Source organism: Sphaeramia orbicularis, chromosome 9, assembly GCF_902148855.1.
Source record: "Sphaeramia orbicularis chromosome 9, fSphaOr1.1, whole genome shotgun sequence".
Taxonomy (NCBI): Eukaryota; Metazoa; Chordata; class Actinopteri; order Kurtiformes; family Apogonidae; genus Sphaeramia; species Sphaeramia orbicularis.
The window spans coordinates 28,649,940-28,664,849 of NC_043965.1; the positions used below are offsets into that span (position 1 = coordinate 28,649,940).

Sequence of the window (14,910 nt, forward strand, 5' to 3'; positions counted from 1 at the left end):
AGGTAATACACAAACACACAAATTTGCGTTAAAGCTCACCTTATCTGGATCCACTGGAGATCAAAATCCAAAACAGTTCATCCTGACCCTCCCCTCCTGGTCCCTGCAGTTTGCTAAAGCTCCCTTTCTCCATTTTTACTGCAATAGAAGCACATGACACACAGGCTGGGTGTAAATGTCGGTACATAAAGGTAACACATAGATGCTAACTTTCACTTCTTCTTGCGTAAATCATAATTATGTGTTGTATTTCCACCAGGTTAATGAAGGCAAATGCAGGTGTACTGATGAAGGAAAAGGCGGTAGCATTTACAGTTACTAACATTACATGCAGGGTTAAATTGCCAATAAGTTTATGCAAATGTCTTTACTTTTCTCAGTCTTTACACTTAACACAAATGGTGACAAATATCATGTGAAGGTCAAAGGTGGCTTGTCTTATAAGCATTAAAATATTAACACAGATGTTGAAATATTTAATATAAAGTTCGACACTGCATTGTTGACATTTTAAATATTGAACACAGGAAGAATTTCTAGCAGGTAAATTCTATTATTTTTAGAGCTACTATGGTGTTTTCTGCTGCTGCCATGTTGTTGAACTTGATCACCCTTAACCTCTGTCTCCTCTCACTGGAGGGTGAGCAGGTCAAATGTCAAGGTTAAAGGACAAGTCCATTTAAGGTCAAAGGTAACCATTAAAGGATGGAGCAGCATGCGGTGAATGTAAGACCTAGCTTTTGACCCCTGAGAGCACAATAACATCCCAATGAACCTGAATGAGTGGAGGAATTCTTGAACAATTTCCTTTATTTTCTTTATTTATTTATTATTTTGTTCTTTTTTTTTTTTTCATTCGGATTGTGTGAACAGATATGATGGCTGACATTCCCTCCATGTGAAGATAAGTTTAAGAAAAACCAAGTCAAAATCTGGTCAGATGTCAAAAACATTCAAGTTAAGCATAAAATGACAAGAAGTGCTATTTTGGAGTTAGTGATTTAAGAGAAAAAAGATTGTGTTTCCTTTTTTTTCAATGTCAAACTCAATTGCAAGGCTTATTCATATAGTCAAACATTTCTTAGTTGTGTCTTTAGTGTGCATGATGTGTGTGTTTTTGTCTAATGATTAATGAGTGATTGTAAGGCTCCTGTGGTGTTATAATATTAAATTCAACTGGTAGATCTCACTTTTTATAAGACATCCGTATCATTTCACACACACAGCAAGGATGCTAAACGAAAAATATACAGCAAAGTAAAAAAAAAAAAAAAAACAATTACACAAGGATTTTGTGATTTGCTTTTGAAATTTATTAATATCTTCCTTTAAGAAATACAGTAAAGATATAAATACAATACATTAAAAATGACAGATCCTGAAAAAAAAGACACGCATGCCATAAAATATTAAATTACTTTATTAACAGCTCAGTGGATCAATAAAAACAATTAGGCTACCTTTATAAGGGTCGTTCTCTCGTACTCCCCATTGCAATGTTTTACACTCTTCTGTGTGTGTCTTGTGGTTGTTTGACAAACCAATGTGTGCGTGTGCATGTGTACTGTGTGGGTTTTTTAGCCCTACGGCAGGGTTTAGGGTAACTACTGTATATAGCACTCCCCCACCTCACCACATTCCCCCCATTCCCTTTGCGGCTTGTGTGGCTTGTCTCATCCCATCTCCCTCCTGCTCCTCTATCTCCCTCCTCCGCTCGGCACCCCCCACCCCCACCCTCCCCACCACTCAGCTTGTAGCCTATGCATGTGTGTGTGTATGCATGTGTGTGTGGGGTGGAGTGGGGGTTACACTGGCGACGACAGTGCCAAGGATCAACCCCTGCTCTAATGCAACAGTGTGATGATGCAGGGGATGTTAAACCGTACGGAAATGACGGCTATGTATACACATCACACACTATCACACCCATACGAGACAACAAAAAAGAGAAAGACAGGATCATTATTGTAGAGTGAAATACAAATTACACTTAAGTGACACACACACTGGTTTGAAACATAGTGTAGGAAATCTTATATTGGAAAACCTACATCTATCCTGAACTAATGTGATGCGGGAATGACTGCCTCGCTCATAATGCACGACTCCTCATCATTTGCACCTACCTATGTGACAAAAAGAAGTGGTCATAGAACAAAAGCATTTCCTTTACGAGAGGTGTGTCTACTCTCCACCCCGGTGGCTTACAGTGTTTCATTATCCAAAGTCGAGATCTGCTTTGCCACCCAGCTCCCCCATGCTGCCTGTCTCATTTCCTCCCGGTAACAATCCATTAGCCAACGCCAGGCTCAAACATGCAGCCGTTTAATTATTTTCACTTCTTTGGCAGCACACCGGGGCGTACCACTCATCAGAGTAAATGGGGAGGTAGGGAAGGAGAACAGCTGATATTGTATATATACTTTATGCATGTAAAAAGCAAACAACTACGGCTGACTACGCAAAGGCATACAGCTCAACCGTTTTTCACATATACACACATATACGTCTATTATAAAAGCACCTTGACTTCCAGATAAACACACGCAACATCACACAGTACAAGTAGCCACAGAAAGAGCTCCACACACAAACCTCAATTTAACCCTATTTTCTAATTATAAGTACCTGCAGCGACACACTTTCCTGAGCTGGAAAGGAGCATTATTCGGGCTGTAAAAGTGTGTTTTTCTATAAGTATGTGTATGTGTCTATGCGTGTGTGTATGTGCATGTGTGTGCCCAAAATGGTTATGATGTGTGGAATAATTCATCCTGAATAATTTCCTGCACATTCTACTTTATGCTATGCCTCAGGAGCACTTCAGGATGAAAGGAAATGCTAATGCTGTGTCTGTATCTCACTGAACAATGTGTGTTGGTGCTGTACACGCAAGTGTGTGTGTGTGTGTGTGTGTGTGTGTGTGTGTATGTTGGTGTATGCACATATGCCACCCTAAGCACATTCATGATAATTAACAGATAACAGCGGTCAGCTACAATATGTGTAAGCTATGTGATAGAACGAATGAATATGAGAGGAGACAGAAAATGACAGAGTGTAAATGTAACATAATCTGGTATTATGTTTTACAACTTTAACGAAACGCATCGTCTACACTCTCATCTAATAACCAAACTTCATAAAGATGAACTGCTATGCTTTTGTCATCAGCTAAGTATATTGTTTTTGTTTTGTTTTTTTAATTTGTGATAGAAACACTATGCTGACCTGCACTGGGATTATTTGTTGACCTTTCACATACCAAACTCTTGCTGAATATGGTTTTAATCACACACTTTCATGAACTGTGTGAAGAAACAAAGAGGAATGCTTTGTTTGGCCCATTACTTTTTTCATTAAACGCTACGCTCTGCAATTCACTCCTAGATGGCTGGAAATACGAAGAAATGGCTACCCGAAATACTTAAAACATTAACATTATTGTGGTAGTGGTGGTCGTCGTGATGCTATACTTGCACTCCGCACCCAATAAGCGGCGGGAATTAGAAAGCTAAACACAGGCCGATCTCGTAGGTGACAGTAATCGAGGGAATTAATACATGCAAATGAAATTCTCAGCATGCATAGCAGCCGATGACAGTAATTGAATAATTGACTTTCACAGCTCTGTGTTTCTGTCCGCATACAGCACTGAAATTTGTATGCGTTAATGTGTATGCGTGCGTGTGTCTATGCCAGCGGACATTTTAGGTCTACCCTCCTCACACTCTCACTACTGCCAAACGCCTTAAGATGGTGGCACCTTGAGGCAGAGAGAGACACTCATAGAGAAAGCCAGTCTCCTCCTCCCTTTCCCCCTTCTTCCACCTCGGGTTCTTACGACAACACAGGACAGGCCCACCTTCCTAACCCTTAGCCCCCTAATAAATATTTAATTCACCCCTCTCTAATAAGGATATTAGACGAGTACACCCCAGCCATGGCGTATATGCATGAGTCCTTTCTCATCAAATTTACATAAAAGGGCCAGATGCTAATGCGAGCGTAGCAACTACTGCTCGCTATTCTATATGCAATGGTGCTGGCTCTCTGGTCCGAGAGCCCATATAATTTAATTGCCGAACAGCATATATTTTTCAAATGGATCGCCGTATTCAAATTGCACCGAGGCCTCAAAACCATATGCTTCAGAAAGGCCGGCAAGACTGGCATATTTTAATTGTATCAGTCACACATCTACAGTATTTATGCTTATTTAATGTTTGAGCAAGCCCCTCCCCTTTTATGAAATAATGCATAATACAGACGTGTTGATGCATCATATATAAAAGAAAAAATAATCTCTGTGTTTGGACAGTGAATACAGAGACACTGTGTTTTACACAATCACAGTTTGCTCAAATATTAATTGCCTTTTCAAAATAAAAGCCAATTAAGGCTCGGAAAAGTAAAATATGCTGATGCTGAGAATGAATACTGTGAGAGACAATTAGCATTATAATTCACTCCAAGTACCTTGATATTGACAATTCATGGGCATGCACCTATTACACTGTATATAAAAACAACATCCAGACCACATAGCATTTTGAGATGAAGCACGCCAGTGTGTAATTAATAGAGGATGAATAATGCAGTGACATGAAATATATTATTTACATGCTTTCATCTTCAAGGAAGATTCAAAGCATATTTCAGATGCAATTATACTAATTTATTTATAGTGCATAGTATTTGCATAATCAAAAGCCAGTGGAGCACAGATATCCTAGAAGACAGGCTGATAGCCAGCTTTAAACCTGTAGTGCAAAAATAGCATTTATGCACCCCGCCTGATTGTGCACTACTGCTGCCACAGTATTGATATCTAATCTTGCAGACATAGTGAATGTATATTACACTAGTTGTTAGCATTTTCATCCGTGGCAGTATACTGTAGGTATAAAGCATATAATATCATCAGCAGCATCTGCTACCTACACCTTCAGCAGTAAGAAGTGTTATTTAATTTATTTCTTTTTTATTTTTTGTAACATTTTTTAAAGGCTGATGTGTAATGTATCAGCAGGTTATCATTTAAACAAGAAAACCCAGTTATCTTGGTTTGGGGTTATTGCAAATATCATTACTACCTATGCAGCTTTACCTGCAGTAGACATTTTGTTTCAACAATTTATGTTTAAATACAAGTCCAATTGTATATTTAGATGCATTATTTGGCTAAATATTCCTAGTTTATTCTTTTATTCCCTATCACACAAATCAACCCTGCTCTTGTTACTTGCTCTTTTTTTTCCTGCCTCTAGATTGAGACATTTGCCAATCAGTCACAAGGTTCCATGTAACACAGTTTGGAGGCTGCTGACTGTGACTAGACTGTGAGAAAACCATGGTGACTTAATAAGGCAGAATGGCACAATTCAGACAGATATTTTAACAGTATTTTAGACAGCCAGTTTACATCTTTACTGTGGCATAAATGTCTAAGTAATAGAAAATTAACTGAATAAACACGTGATTACAATTTTAAATAAGACACTGTTTTTGAAGTCAATCACAAAAAGTACTGAGTGTTTTTTTCGGAGTCACCTTGTATTACGTTTAATCAAACCATGTCAACTAGAGTTTGACTGTTTGCATGTTTTTCTGTATTTCCTGTCAACTACAGGGAATCTTAACAAATCTTATTTTGCAGCACAAGAACTAGCAGTGCACCACAATAAAATGCAGTCATATTGTGTTATGGGAAGATCTTCAATAGTAAGTGATAGAGTAAGGTGCCTATCTAATATGTCGGCTGTGCATATCCACGCAGTGAGGCGGGGGGAGGGACATACAGCATGGCAGAGCACAGCATGCCCGCTGCTCCCCACAAGACGCTCAAGTGGCCATGCATGATGTCATTAAAAAGGGCCTAACCATGACATTCCTCAGTGGATTATTGGCAAGTTATGGCTGACTGGTCTATTATGGAGGGAGGTTGATCAGATCCCTGTTAATCAGCAATGACACTGTTACTGAGGCCAGTCACACTTGCTGTTTTGATATTGTGTGCCAGTATGAGAATCCAAAACCAATGTTGCATCATGTAACATAACCTCAGCATCTCAAAATCCATCAAGCGGGCAGATGATTGTGACATTATGACTTCAACCTATGGGACAAGTCAAGTCAAATGTAATAAACAACACATGAATGTGAGTTTATGTGGAAATAAAGCTTTGAAATGATGTCCATATCAGACCATGGATGGGGGTAGCAGGTGACATTCTGGTCCTTGCATACAGCACTCTACATGAAAACGCACACATTAAAACCAGGAACCTGTCCTGTATTGGCAGGGGCTGATGCTGCCATGCGCACGGTGATCTCACCTTCCGTTGCCGTGGCGACACCAACCAGAGGGAAAAGCCTTACTGTTTGTGCGCATGCGTCTGTGTGTGTGCCTGTGATTGTGACAGAGGCTTGAGCTGGAGGAAGAGTAGGAGGAGGAGAAGGAGGGCCTGCAGGAATTCACATTGTGCCTGGCTTGTTTAAGGTTTATGCCTCATTCACTTACTATCCTTTATCAGGGGAAATACTGAACCGACCCTTTCAATTATCGAGGCAATAAATTCGGCATGGGTTTGTCGTTAACATAACAGGCCTGGGCTTTAATAGTGAAGAGCCAGTATATGGGCAGGGGGAGGGTATATGTCCATTTGTATACGTACACTATATACAGGAAGACAAAGATAACATGCAGGGCCTTGGATTCATATATAGCACACATCCATACATGCACATATACACATGCATCCAGCTGACAAGAAAATATGTGTGTGTGTGCACTGGAGACGCATGCACATGTATATACCATCATCCCTTCCTCGCCTACTACCACCGTTGTTTTTCTGAAGACAAACTGCCAAATAAAGTCTCCTACTACCAGCTGGTATTGTTGAATTCTATTAGTGATGAAGAGCTAACTTAGACTATAGGGGTCATCTGCTCATCAATGGGTGGTGTTGGCCTAGACTTGCTCCACAGCCATGAATGCACTGAATTCATTACCCCTGGTGCACAGATGGTGTCTGGCTGCCTGTCTCAAGTTCAAGTTCATGTCCAGGAGACACGCACACACACACACACACACACACACACAGAAAGAGAGAAACATGGCCCAAGCCAGACAGACGTTGTTGACTGAGACACAGCTATTGTTCCCCTTCATCTACATGATGTAGTAGCCTAGCACTGTGAGACGCCTGGGTCAGTTAATCGTACAGACAAACACAGCAATACATGCACACATGCAAACACAGACATATTGCATAGACACACATGGAGCCTCTTTCCTCATCTATATCTGTATTTCCGCTCAGTGAACCTGGATAAACTGATGTTGACTGCTTTCCAATATCGCACATGGTGCTTCATGGTACATGAGAATTTGACTTTTCCTGCTGAAAGAGTGCTGCTCTAACCACTTTGTTATTGCAAAACATTATTGGAGTAGGTCACAATAAAGTGACAATACAGCAAAATACAACAACTGCAACACAAATATTAACAAATATAACCTGTACGACTTTTTTTGTCTGGCATAGAAATTATCCGATATATATATATATATATATAATAAACCTGCTACTGCGCCTGCCATGCACTAAACAGAGGCACAGAGGAAGCACATAAAAAACCCGGGGCAGACTCACATAAAATATGCTGATTGCTTATCCAGTGAATATGAAAACACCTTCCTTGGTCGCCATGGTTTTGTTACTCAACAGATCACGTGACAACAATGGCTGCAGCCACTGTTTGTCAAAGGAAAGGCGAGGAGAGCACAACGAAATGTCTATAAACCAATTTTACCCGCTAAAGACATAAACAGCCACCTCATTTTTACTTGCATCACACCATATATGTGTGGAAAAGGCTGGGGTTTTCATTTTCTGCAACACACTTGCATGACATGAACACTTCCAAAAATAATATAAAAGCACACTCCGGACAACCTGACTCACAAGTACATACAACCTCAACCTCATTTGAAGATTCAGACAAACTAATATGTACCTTTATACTGTGACATAAGTATAAAATTAAGTCACATCATCCTGTGTATTATAGACCTGTAGAAAGTGCTGCTGTGCTGCGGCTAGTTTTCATTGAGGAAATGGAATAAACCAAATCCAGAACATTCATCAATCCCCACAACAATTTTCAAGACAGACAGTACAAGGCTGTTTAACCACTGCAGGTCTACACTACATCTCTCCACATGCAAGTGACAGAGAAACGTGCATGTAAGTGTGATATGCAGCTGTTTGAGACATGTGATGCTGCTCTCTCCTGGTAACCGTGATTCTCAGCAGTGAACTGTATTTCCTTCTGACTGGGTGGACTAAGATCTTTTCTCATTTAATGCTTTGAAGAACAGACTATGTGATGCATTAAGACAAATCAAACCAGTGTAAATATAGGCTCCTGCACACTCATACCCAACCTCTCAACCTCTACAGAAACATATACAATAACGTGTAAATCTTTATATAAATGCAAAGGTGTGTTTCTTATTTTTATTGTCTGCTTATGGGAGAGGAGTTTTAATTGAGTTATTTTCTTCTACAAAAACATGAATAAAATTGAGAAACAGGGTTTGTGAGAGAAGCATGCTGCTGTTGGAAATGGGATGAATAATAGGGGGTAGTGGGTTAGTTACAAACCCAAGCTTTATTTCTTACTCGGGGTTGACATTTAGTGTGGCCCCCACACTCTAAAACAGTGTTCCCTTTCATAAAGCTAGACAACTATTTCAATCGACTTAATGGAGGACAATAAGACTTGTTTTATTCACTGCTGCTCAGCCCAAATTGTGTTCTCAAATTTTCTTTCGAGCAACCGACTTGGTATTGTATGCCGCTTTTGACAGGGGTCGAGAACAAGAGACACTAGTTTTGTCTGACGGTGTGAGAAAGTCGGCAAGGGACCTTTTCAGCACAAGGCGGTGTTGAATTCAGCCACTATGTCTCTGTTTAACATTGAACTTGAATAATCCGCTGGTGCTTAAAGACGTCATATTTTTTCTCCTGCTTAAACTGAGACTTAATGAATTTTTTTTACAAGCGAGAAAAAAAAAGATGCGCATTAAACCAAGGCAATCGGGATAAAAAATAATTCTCGTATTACTGAAGTTGTCATTAAATGGGACGGGCCTTTTTTTCTGTGATCTACACACCTGACATGTTCTGCTGGTGTGTATAGGATGGAAAAGCTCACAACTACAACACTTATTTATGCACTTTTTTTTTTGCAAGTTACATCAGAGTAAGTGCAAAATAACTTGTTTACCTGATGAAATTATCGTCAGACATGCATGCTGTAAATACATTTTTTCTATAAAATGAAAAAAAAGACCACCTGTCCCTTTCAACTATTAAAATACATACTGTGTCACAACAGTGGGTTTAACAATTTTAACCTTTTTGTCCGTCTTGGAAATTGTGATTAACAGCCTCAAACCTCACACAATGGCTTACTGTTCATGGTCAAGTTCACAAACAAACAATGCACTGAGATGTCACCCATTCAAATGCCCCAGACTTCTTTATGCAACATTATCTACGCTGCTATTTCTTCGTGGAAGTGGGCTCCAAAGCCTGCGTCCGTGCGCTCAAGTGGGGGCCATGCAGGATTACAGATTCGCAGTACATCTCTTTCCAATTCATAAACCGCCATAGTTTTAAGATAATGACCCAAGTCCTCATTATCAGTACAATTGGTGAGACATTAAGCATTCAGGACCGTTACTACTCCAACTTTAGGAGCACCGCGTCGGCTGGGGCTGGGAAACGTCGCCTCTTTCTTTGGGGATGCAGATGAGTCTGGTGCACTTGACGTCTTTTCATGACCCCTGTCGGCCCCCACCCCCACTAACCCCCACCACCTCCCCCCTATCCCTCCCTTCACAGCCCCTCCAGGCCCTTACGGCGCTGTCTGTCATATTGGCCCTGGGCATGGCATTGCCACTTGCCCCACCGAGCGTGGGAATGGGATCGTCCAGTCGTTCACATATCCTGCACTGCGGTTAACGGAATCAATTAAGCAGGCCCGACCCCCCCCCCCCCCACACACACACACACACACACACACACACACACCCCACCCCTCCATCTCCCCAATCCCCTCACACACTCCCTCCATCCCTCCTCCTTCTTCTGCCACCTCCCTCCACTCCTAACCCCTCTCCCCCACATCTCTCCCTCGCTCTCTCTCCCTCTCTCTCTCTCAGTTTTTGTCACTTCAGTATACGTCCTAATTATTACTATTTGGGATGCCAGCGCCGTTTCCTGGTCGGACTCTATCATGCTTAAATAAAAACGCATGGAGGCGCACACGTGGGTTCCCACAGAAGCCCTTAATGTCACTCCTTCACTCCCATGAAATGCTCAACAAAAGCCTGTATTGAAATTTCATTGTGATGATATAGAATGTAATCCTGGTGTTTTAGAACCATGGGCTATAAATATTTACATGCAATATGTAGCCTGAGAGAAAGTTCACTATAGTGTGTGTGTGTGTGTGTGTGTGTGTGTGTGTGTGTGTGTGTGTGTGTGTGTGTGTGTGTGTGAGCGCACATATGCAACCAAAAAAAATGATATAAACTATATTACACCCACTGAAAAAGTTAATAATTAAATCAGATGCACACACACACTCAAATATCCCATCATGGTGAAAATATAAAAACCCACATGTGTTTATCTGCATTTTAAAGGAAGAAAAAAAAACAAAAAAAAACATCTACAATGGGTCCAAGGGAAAACTGAGCAATACATCACGAGTCCTCCACAAGTCCACGACGAGTCTGGAAGTAGTTTTTACTTTCGGTTATCTAGCTTTATGACGAGCAGAACACTCATACAGCTAGATAACCAAAGATAACAACCCACTTCCCATTCTTCTGTAATAATCCACATGTACATTTCCTCTTCTGGGCTTCAACTTTCCATCTCTCAGAACTCAGATACATTAATAAAAAAAAAAAAAAAAAAAAAAAAAAAAAAAAAAAGTGATCAGTGTCCCTTTTAAGTCACATTGTGCATTAAATTCCTTATATTCCGTTTTTGCCATTGAGGGACACAACTGCACAGCTCGTAGTGTTATACACCAGGTGTAAAAGGGCAGCAATACTTCGAAAAAATGATATATAATCCCAATGTTAATGTCATATTCACTTGACATTAACCAATATTACTGACTTGAAGTAGGCCTTGAAAATCGCGGGTAAGGTGCAGCCATCCTTGCACAGGGGCCCTAATTTGCAATGCAAATAGCTTCAATCCCACAAAAGGCTCTTTCGCCTCTATTAAGTCGTTGTGGCAGTAGCAATAGATATCCTGTGAGGCCGGCGGAGAAGAAACACTGTAGAAGAGGGGAAATCCGGTTTCCTGTGGAAAGTGCAATAACGGCATAGGGAATTACGACGCAAATGTTTCGGATTATGAGAACAGGATCTTGTTTTTTTTTTTTTTTTTTTTTTTTTTGCCCAAAGAGCATCAAGTTGTCCGTTCATATCCAGCATGTACTTAAGAAGATATAAAGCCTATGATTGAGCCAAAGGGGTCCGTTCTGCAGGCTGCATGGTCGGTCGGTCGGTCTGAAAAGAGTGGGGAAATAAGGGCCATCCCCAAAGGATAGAGGGGCTGGGGGGTGGCCAAAATATGGACCAACCCCGGTGAGGTCAAAGGCCTCGGACCACGACAATGTAACTGCGGTGATGTCATAAAAAAAAATCGCAAATGCACCCTCCTATCCATGCACAATCTCCATCCATTACACAGCGCGTTGGAATATGTCCGCCTTGCAGCCAGCAGTATGCGCGCCTCTCTCACACAGGGATGAGGATGGATAGCAGGGAGACCATATGTTTTTTTTTTTTGTTTGTTTGTTTTTGTTTTTTTAATACACAGAATGAGAGCGACTCAAGTGTTTTTAATGGAAGAAAGAGCGAAATCTAAGCAATAAAAACGACACAAGTCCATGAGGAGAGCGTACTGGAGCTCCCATGAGCGACAGCGTTTTCAGTCCATCCGATGTAGGCTCTATTTTCTGCTCGCAAAAAAAAAAAAAAAAAAACACACGCTACTGGTTTATTCATTGCTCTCTTTCACATAGTCTACACGCTACACTGTAGGAGGTAAATTACTGTCACGTACTCGATTTTGCGTCGAAATCCTTACAAGCCTCGAGTATTTTTTTGGCATCGCAGCATCCGACGGGGAAATTACAACGGTATAGTCTGCCGATGTCTCCCCACGCGAAATAAAACCCAAGCGCATCGCCATGTACGTGTGTTAACCCCACTGACTTTACCACATACATGGAAGTAGTTAATGCAAGTAGTTAACCGGTAGTCCTGCACAAATGGGTCGATATATGGGATCTTTGTAACTGAGTCAACAATAACAGGCAGTGGACATGTGATGGATCATGCGCAGGAGCATGCAGCTGCAGGTTCCAGAGACTGTTTCTGCCTTGTGCACAACTTCAGTCCTGTTCCGACTATAAAACACACACCGCGGAGGAGGAAAAGTTACCTCCTGACAGGAATGGACTCAGTTTGTTCATGCAAAATGCTTGTGTAGGACACGACAAGTGAAACAGCGGTGACCAATTAACACCATAATTGTAAATGGCATCATCAGTTTTTCGTCTTCTTCACGTATGCCAATCACTTGCAACAGTTTTAGATCTCCCCCCACAAGTTTACTCCCGTTTCATCGGTGGGAGGGGCAAAGCAGAGGTGATTTAATGAGTAAATATGACTCACAAGGCCTGCGCATTTCACCTACTCGCCATAAACATCCTTCTGTTCCATAAATGATCATAGTTGTTGAAGTGTTGCCTTCTTTTCAACATTTATTTATCATCACATACATGCATTACATGGCACAAACTAGTGTCCTGAAAATGTCCAAATGTCACCTGAAAATGACTGAAAAGTGGCCAAATTACGCACACACTGTTCAGCATCTTCACTGCTTCTACTGCATCGTCAGTTGTGTCCCTTTCAAACACGATCTCCCATCATCTCGTCCCCCCTCATGCAGATCTGATGAATGGCCAACTGTAAGGCCAACCTGATATCATTAAGATCAGCATCCCATAGTACACCTCATTAGGGTAAAGGAGGCTTCAGAATAGGCCTCCCACACAGAGGCCATGTTTTAATCACAGCACAGTTTTAAACTTACAACCTGCTGATTCTGTTGAAATTATAATAAGAAGTGTTTCAGTGAAGCTTAATGACACAGTTCTGAGGGGACAAAAATGTCACATAGTCACCATCATGTTCGTTTTATCAACTACATTATTGAAACGAGTGATGCCTCCATGCGTAATGTGGATAAACAACACAATGAACACTTTGTTTTTAAGTCAATGCGTGACGATTTTGGTGACGTTATTCATTCAGTGCAAGGCTTTTTTTTTTGTTCCAGCACAAGCTTAAGATTCTTGAACATGAATATAATACATACATACACTCGTGAGTTTGAGTGATTTGGTGAAAGCAAGTGTATTATTTCTTTTTTTTCTCTGTTTCTCCCGAAGCACTGGACCCACATTGTGCCAAGTAATGCCACAGACAGTGTTTCTTAAGAAGGCCTAATAATTTTATTTTTCAGAAAATCCTGGCTTTGACAAAATGCACATTTTTTTGAAAGTTGGCAAGCAACGCTTTATAGAGCATAAATTGCTTGAGGAATAACACTGGTAAAACTCTACAGAAAAGTTCATCGCAGAATGCTGGATAAAACGAAATCAAGTGCACAGTTCCGGAGTAATGAGCTTTTAATAAATATCATCAGACACTTTAGTTATGTTACGATTCAACTAAACGATTTGCAGTTGCATGTAAAAGGTGCCAAAAGATTTTTTTTTTTGTATCTTTATACCCAAATTCCAAAGTATGTTAGAAAACACGTATATTCTCCAACTTAACATTTCCTTTCAAATCCGTGAAATCTCTATACGAATCGTAACATTAACTCAATTGCTCCTAATCTCTTTTGCCCTCACAAAAGCGTTCAATTCTAAGTTTTGCGCACAAGCGAAGCCTTTACGCACACGATCGTCTTTACGCAGCCAATTAAAACATGCACAAAAGTTGCACTTACTTCACAAAGGTGAGTCAAATCACTGCAATCGATCAGACAGTGTCCCAAGCAGGAGCAGAACCGCGCTGTTCAGTTGGGTCCGTGTGTACCGTCATGAGGTATATGTTCCCCTCAAATATCCCAGCCGTATTATTTGGTGGGGGGGCATCACTTTAAAATTGCCGCTAACAGTCAGTAGCCTGCATTAGGCGTGCTTCAGCTGCTCTGTCTAAAGCATGAGCATATCCCAAGCACATGATAGACGGTGAGAGGGAGAAAAGGAGGGAGGGATGGGGAGAGGGAGAGAGATGTAGGGAGAGAGACAACTTTCCCATAACGTCTACAAGCACCAAATAGAAAAGTGCATGCACAGTTGAGCTCTCAGAGTGTGCAAGTTTTTTTTTTTTTTTTTTTTCCCTGTTGGTGGTGGGGTGGGATGAGGAGGGAGGGGTGATGATGATGAGGAGGAGGAGGGGTGAGGGAGGACGGGATGTAAAGTCCATCCTTCTATGTGAGGAAGGGACGTGCTCTGAAATTCAAACAAGTTCCCTCGGTTCTTTTGTTGCGCGCACGAACTGAGGCAGCATTGTTCGCGCTTTGGCGTGGACCTCTCCCTCCTTTTTCCCTGACCAGGTTACGAAGTGAGCCTCGGAGTTGGGCTGGTAATGAATTTGCTGCAGGCGCCTCGCTAACACGCTTTGACAAACGGAACGCATTTACCGGTTTCCAGACAGAGGGGAAATGATTTGCTACATGCAATTCCCAAACTAAGTCTAGAATGAGGTCAATGATAAAAAAGAAA

General features: G+C 41.2%; 1 long non-coding RNA gene across 1 annotated transcript in view; it reads right to left on the reverse strand.

Moving 5' to 3' along the window:
• The window catches only part of LOC115425607 (uncharacterized), a 36,716-nt gene extending 22,191 nt beyond the window's left edge, over positions 1 to 14,525 (reverse strand). Inside the window, exons 1-2 of the long non-coding RNA XR_003936254.1 lie at positions 14,130 to 14,525; positions 40 to 138 (exon numbers count right to left, since the gene is read on the reverse strand). This is a non-coding gene — a long non-coding RNA (uncharacterized LOC115425607). The remainder of the gene's footprint in view (positions 1 to 39; positions 139 to 14,129) is intronic.
• Positions 14,526 to 14,910: the final 385 nt, after the last annotated feature.